We start from the raw sequence: 7,722 nt of genomic DNA, 5'->3' as shown, positions 1-7,722 counted from the left end.
GGGCCTCTCTGCCTCATGTTTGACACCTTCCTCCTTGCCGGCATGCCGAGGTGCTCAATGTGTTCCCCCGCTTCACCCGTGGCGCTGCTGTGCATGCTCTTTCGCGCTTGCGGCACCGTACATCTTCCTCGGAAGGAGCACATAAATCGCTCCCCTCTTCTCCGGCGTGGAGGTGCGCCCGGATCCGACGCTCCTTGTCCGCACGACCGCATCCTACAGCAAACTCCATTCAGGGCAGCACAATCTGTGCGAAGGAGCGGCGAACGGTCACGGTGACCCGCGCTCCAGAAGAGGCCGGTGGCGACCGCGTTAGTGGGGCATTAGCCGAGTGGAGGAGCGATGGCGTGAGTGGCATGGGGAAGCGACATATCGGTGGAGCGGCGACCCTCTGCCTCGCCTGGTAGGAGCGGCGGGCGGCGACCCTCTGCCTCATCTGGTAGGAGCGGCAGGCAGCGACCCTCTGCCTCTCCTGGTAGGAGCGGCTGACGGCGACTTGGCAAAGGCAAGGTGCATCGCATTCTTGGCAAGAGCATTATGATGTGGATGAAGGGATTGGTAGTAGACTAGTGACTGGGGCGCCACCTGGTGGCGCCTCTTGAAGCGTTGTTGTGCGCATTAATCATGATGTCGTAATTGTTAACGCTCTGACAACACAGACAAGCAACAGTGATTAAAAATATAACGCAACTCTACCGTAGTTACCAAACTTACGGCCGCTGTCTAGTGTTCCATGCCAGGATTACTTTGGTACCTTCCTACCAAACTTACGGCAAGGTTTACATCAGGTCTGGTACACAGCATAGCATACATGATAGACCCTATGGCCGAGGCATAGGGAACGACACTCATCTTTTCTCTATCTTTTGCCGTGGTCGGGCATTTAGCCGTGCTCAATCTCGTACCTTGCAATACAGGCAAGAACCCCTTCTTTGACTGATCCATTTTGAACTTCTTCAATATCTTGTCAAGGTACGTACTCTGTGAAAGACCAATGAGGCGTCTCGATCTATCTTTATAGATCTTGATGCCTAATATATAAGCAGCTTCTCCAAGATCCTTCATTGAAAAATACTTGTTCAAGTAGGCCTTTATGCTTTCCAAGAATTCTATATCATTTCCCATCAACAGTATGTCATCCACATACAATATGAGAAATGCTACAGAGCTCCCACTCACTTTCTTGTAAATGCAGGCTTCTTCATAAGTCTGCGTAAACCCAAACGCTTTGATCATCTCATCAAAACGAATGTTCCAACTCCGAGATGCTTGCACCAGCCCATAAATCAAGTGTTGAAGCTTGCACACCTTGTCAGCATTCTTAGGATCGACAAAACCTTCCGGCTGCATCATATACAATTCTTCCTTAAGGAAACCATTAAGGAATGCCGTTTTGACGTCCATTTGCCATATCTCATAATCATAGAATGCGCCAATTGCTAAAATGATTCGGACGGACTTCAGCTTCGCTACGGGTGAGAAAGTCTCATCGTAGTCAACCCCTTGAACTTGTCGATAACCCTTAGCGACAAGCCGAGCTTTATAGATGGTTACGTTACCATCCGCGTCTGTCTTCTTCTTAAAGATCCATTTATTTTATATGGCTCACCGATCATCGGGCAAGTCAGTCAAAGTCCATACTTCGTTTTCATACATGGATCCTATCTCGGATTTCATGGCTTCCAGCCATTTGTTGGAATTCGGGCCCGCCATTGCTTCTTCATAGTTCGAAGGTTCACCGTTGTCTAACAACATGATTTCCAAGACAGGGTTGCCGTACCACTCTGGTGCGGAACGTGTCCTTGTGGACCTACGAAGTTCAGTAGCAACTTGATCTGAAGTTTCATGATCATCATCATTAACTTCCTCTCTAGTCGGTGCAGGCACCTCAGGAGCATTTTCTTGAGCTGCGCCACTTACCGGTTCAAGAGGTAATACTTCATCAAGTTCTACTTTCCTCTCACTTATTTCTTTCGAGAGAAACTCTTTCTCTAGAAAGGACCCATTCTTGGCAACAAAGATCTTGCCTTCGGATCTGAGGTAGAAGGTATACCCGATAGTTTCTTTAGGGTATCCTATGAAGACGCATTTTTCCAATTTGGGTTCGAGCTTTTCAGGTTGAAGTTTCTTGACATAAGCATCGCATCCCCAAACTTTTAGAAACGACAACTTAGGTTTCTTCCCAAACCATAATTCATACGGTGTCGTCTCAACGGATTTCGACGGAGCCCTATTTAAAGTGAATGCGGCAGTCTCTAAAGTATAGCCCCAAAATGACAGCGGTAGATCGGTAAGAGACATCATAGATCACACCATATCCAATAGAGTGCGATTACGATGTTTGGACACACCATTACGCTGAGGTGTTCCAGGCGGCGCGAGTTGTGAAACTATTCCACATCTTCTTAAGTGTGTGCCAAATTCGCGACTCAAGTATTCTCCCCCACGATCTGATCGCAAGAACTTGATTTTTCTATCACGTTGATTCTCAACCTCACTCTGAAATTCCTTGAACTTTTCAAAGGTCTCAGACTTGTGTTTCATTAAGTAGACATACCCATATCTACTCAAGTCATCAGTGAGGGTGAGAACATAACGATAGCCACCGCGAGCCTCAACACTCATTGGACCGCACACATCAGTATGTATGATTTCCAATAAGTTGGTTGCTCGCTCCATTGTTCCTGAGAATGGAGTCTTGGTCATTTTACCCATGAGGCATGGTTCGCACATGTCAAATGATTCGTAATCAAGAGACTCCAAAAGTCCATCTGCATGGAGCTTCTTCATGCGTTTGACACCTATGTGACCAAGGCGGCAGTGCCACAAGTATGTGGGACTATCATTATCAACCTTACATCTTTTGGTATTCACACTATGAATATGTGTAACATTACGCTCGAGATTCATTAAGAATAAACCATTCACCAACGGAGCATGACCATAAAACATATCTCTCATATAAATAGAACAACCATTATTCTCGGATTTAAATGAGTAGCCATCTCGAATTAAACGAGATCCTGATACAATGTTCATGCTCAAAGCTGGCACTAAATAACAATTATTAAGGTTTAAAACTAATCCCGTAGGTAAATGTAGAGGCAGCGTGCCGACGACGATCACATCGACCTTGGAACCATTCCCGACGCGCATCGTCACCTCGTCCTTCGCCAGTCTCCGCTTATTCCGCAGCTCCTGCTTTGAGTTACAAATGTGAGCAACCGCACCGGTATCAAATACCCAGGAGCTACTACAAGTACTGGTAAGGTACACATCAATCACATGTATATTGCATATACCTTTATTGTTGCCGGCCTTCTTGTCCGCTAAGTATTTGGGGTAGTTCCGCTTGTAGTGACCACTTCCCTTGCAATAAAAACACTCAGTCTCGGGCTTGGGTCCATTCTTTGGCTTCTTCCCGGCAGCTTGCTTACCGGGCGCGGCAACTCCCTTGCCGTCCTTATTGAAGTTCTTCTTACCCTTGTCTTTCTTGAACTTAGTGGTTTTATTCATCATCAACACTTGATGTTCCTTTTTGATTTCCACCTCTGCTGATTTCAGCATTGAATATACCTCAGGAATGATCTTTTCCATCCCCTGCATATTGAAGTTCATCACAAAGCTCTTGTAGCTCGGTGGAAGCGACTGAAGGATTCTGTCAATGACCGCATCATCCGGGAGATTAACTCCCAGCCGAGTCAAGCGGTTATGCAACCCAGACATTTTGAGTATATGCTCACTGACAGAACTATTTTCCTCCATCTTACAACTGAAGAACTTGTCGGAGACTTCATATCTCTCGACCCGGGCATGAGCTTGGAAAACCATTTTCAGCTCTTCGAACATCTCATATGCTCCGTGTCTCTCAAAATGCTTTTGGAGCCCTGGTTCTAAGCTGTAAAGCATGCCGCACTGAACGAGGGAGTAATCATCAGCACGTGACTGCCAAACGTTCATAACGTCTTGGTTCTCTGGGATGGGTGCGTCACCTAGCGGTGCTTCTAGGACATAATCTTTCTTGGCAGCTATGAGGATGATCCTCAGGTTCCGGACCCAGTCCGTATAGTTCCTGCCATCATCTTTCAGCTTGGTTTTCTCTAGGAACGCGTTGAAGTTGAGGACAACGTGGGCCATTTGATCTACAAGACAAATTGTAAAGATTTTAGACTGAGTTCATGATAATTAAGTTCATCTAATCAAATTACTCAATGAACTCCCACTCAGATAGACTCTAGTTATCTAAGTGAAATATGATCCGAGTTAACTAGGCCGTGTCCGATCATCACGTGAGACGAACTAGCCAACATCGGTGAACATCTTCATGTTGATCGTATCTTCTATACGACTCATGCTCGACCTTTCGGTCTTCTGTGTTCCGAGGCCATGTCTGTACATGCTAGGCTCGTCAAGTCAACCTAAGTGTATTGCGTGTGTAAATCTGGCTTACACCCGTTGTATTCGAACGTTAGAATCTATCACACCCGATCATCACGTGGTGCTTCGAAACAACGAACCTTCGCAACGGTGCACAGTTAGGGGCAACACTTTCTTGAAATTATTACGAGGGATCATCTTATTTAAGCTACTGTCATTCTAAGCAAATAAGATGTAAAACATGATAAACATCAGATGCAATCAAATAGTGACATGATATGGCCAATATCATTTGCTCCTTTTGATCTCCATCTTCGGGGCTCCATGATCATCGTTGTCACCGGCATGACACCATGATCTCCATCATCATGATCTCCATCATCGTGTCTTCTTAAAGTTGTCTCGTCATCCATTACTTCTACTACTATGGCTAACGCTTTAGCAATAAAGTAAAGTAATTACATGACGTTTATGTTGACACGCAGGTCATAAATAAATAAAGACAACTCCTATGGCTCCTGCCGGTTGTCATACTCATCGACATGCAAGTCGTGATTCCTATTACAAGAACACGATCAATCTCATACATCACATATATCATTCATCACATCCTTTTAGCCATATCACATCACACGGCACATGCTGCAAAAACAAGTTAGACGTCCTCTAATTGTTGTTGCAAGTTTTTACGTGGCTGCTATAGGTTTCTGGCAGGAACGTTTCTTACCTACGCCAAAACCACAATGTGATATGCCAATTTCTATTTACCCTTCATAAGGACCCTTTTCATCGAATCCGATCCGACTAAAGTGGGAGAGACAGACACCCGCCAGCCACCTTATGCAACTAGCGCATGTCAATCGGTGGAACCAGTCTCACGTAAGCGTACGTGTAAGGTCGGTCCGGGCCGCTTCATCCCACGATGCCGCCGAATCAAGATAAGACTAGTAACGGCAAGCAAATTGACAATATCCACGCCCACAACTGCTTTGTGTTCTACTCGTGCATAGAAACTACGCATAGACCTAGCTCATGATGCCACTATTGGGGAACGTAGCAGAATTTTAAAATTTTCTGCGCATCACCAAGATCATTCTATGGAGTCATCTAGCAACGAGGGAGAGTGGAGTGCATCTACATACCCTTGTAGATCGCGCGCGGAAGCGTTCAAGAGAACGGGGTTGATGGAGTCGTACTCGACGTGATCCAAATCACCGATGACCTAGCGCCGAACGGACGGCACCTCCGCGTTCAACACACGTACGGTTGGGAAGACGTCTCCTCCAACTTGATCCAGCAAGGGGGAGGAGAGGTTGATGGAGATCCAGCAGCACGACGACGTGATGGTGGAAACTACGACGATCTCGGCAGGGCTTCGCCAAGCACAGGAAGATGGAGGAGTGTCACGGGAGGGAGAGGGAGAGACCAGGGGCTAGGGTGCGGCTGCCCTCCCTCCCCCCACTATTTATAGGACCCCTAGGGGGGGCGTCGGCCCTAGGAGATGCCATCTCCAAGGGGGGGCGGCGGCCAAGGGGTGGCTTGCCCCCAAGGCAAGTGGGGCGCCCCCCACCCCTAGGGTTTCCAACCCTAGGCGCAGGGGGAGGCCCATGGGGGGGCGCACCAGCCCACTAGGGGCTGGTTCCCCTCCTACTTTAGCCCATGGGGCCCTCCGGGATAGGTGGCCCCACCCGGTGGACCACCGGGACCCTTCCGGTGGTCCCGGTACAATACCGATTACCCTCGAAACTTTCCCGATGACCGAAACTTGACTTCCTATATATAAATATTCACCTCCGGACCATTCCGGAACTCCTCGTGACGTCCGAGATCTCATCCGAGACTCCGAACAACTTTCAGGTTACCTTATACTAATATCTCAACAACCCTAGCGTCACCGAACCTTAAGTGTGTAGACCCTACGGGTTCGGGAGACACGCAGACATGACCGAGACGACTCTCCGGTCAATAACCAACAACGGGATCTGGATACCCATGTTGGTTCCCACATGTTCCTCGATGATCTCATCGGATGAACCACGATGTCAAGGATTCAATCAATCCGTATACAATTCCCTTCGTCAATCGGTACGTTACTTGCCCGAGACTCGATCATCGGTATCCCAATACCTTGTTCAATCTCATTACCGGCAAGTCACTTTACTCGTACCGTAATGCATGATCCCGTGATCAACCACTTGGTCACATTGAGCTCATTATGATAATGCATTACCGAGTGGGCCCAGAGATACCTCTCCGTCATACGGAGTGACAAATCCCGGCCTCGATTCGTGCCAACCCAACAGACACTTTCGGAGATACCTGTAGTGTACCTTTATAGTCACCCAGTTACGTTGTGACGTTTGGCACACCCAAGGCACTCCTACGGTATCCGGGAGTTGCACAATCTCATGGTCTAAGGAAATGATACTTGACATTCGGAAAAGCTACAGCAAACGAACTACACGATCTTTGAGCTATGCTTAGGATTGGGTCTTGTCCATCACATCATTCTCCTAATGATGTGATCCCGTTATCAATGACATCCAATGTCCATAGTCAGGAAACCATGACTATCTTTGATCAACGAGCTAGTCAACTAGAGGCTCACTAGGGACGTGCTGTGGTCTATGTATTCACACATGTATTACGATTTCCGGATAACACAATTATAGCATGAACAATAGACAATTATCATGAACAAAGAAATATAATAATAACCATTTTATTATAGCCTCTAGGGCATATTTCCAACAGGGAGGGAGACCTTCCATGGCGGCACGGTAGAAGAAGAAGCATCCTCCCTAATGAGTTGGTGATGCTTGATGGCGTAGGAGCAGGGGAGAGCGCGGCGTCCCGAGCTCCATGGCCCTTACGACAGCATGAATCCACTCCATCTGGCGCCGCCTGAGCCTGAGGTGCTCGCGTAGTGGATCTCGGTTCGCTCCCTCATCGTGTCCAGCAGCTCGCACATTGATCTGCGTTGGGACACGGCGGCGACAGAGTTGATCTAGGGAAAACCGGCAGAGTTGGCGGCGAGGCGAGGCCGTGGTGGGGAGAGGATGCGGCGGGGCGACGCCGTGACGGGAAGAAGAGGCGGGGGGTGGGGGTGGGGAGGAGGCGCCGGGCGACGTCGTGGCTGGAAGGAGGCGGCGTGCGGCGGGGATGGCAGGCGGTGGGGAAAGCGAAGTGTCTGTGCGGTGAGAAGCTGAGAATCAATTCTCAGTGAGATTGAAAGGGCAGCCGTCGCTATCTTTTTTTAGTTTTCTTTTTTATAGCAAATGTTCTTTTTAGAGGGATTGCTGTTTAACCGTGCTACGTACAACAGATCTTTTGCGTTTTCTGTACGAT

The sequence above is a fragment of the Triticum urartu genome, chromosome 3A, assembly GCF_056163025.1.
Source record: "Triticum urartu cultivar PI428250 chromosome 3A, HENAU_Tu73, whole genome shotgun sequence".
Lineage (NCBI taxonomy): Eukaryota > Viridiplantae > Streptophyta > Magnoliopsida > Poales > Poaceae > Triticum > Triticum urartu.
The sequence above is the reverse complement of the archived record's forward strand: the minus strand, read 5'-3'. Positions refer to the sequence as shown.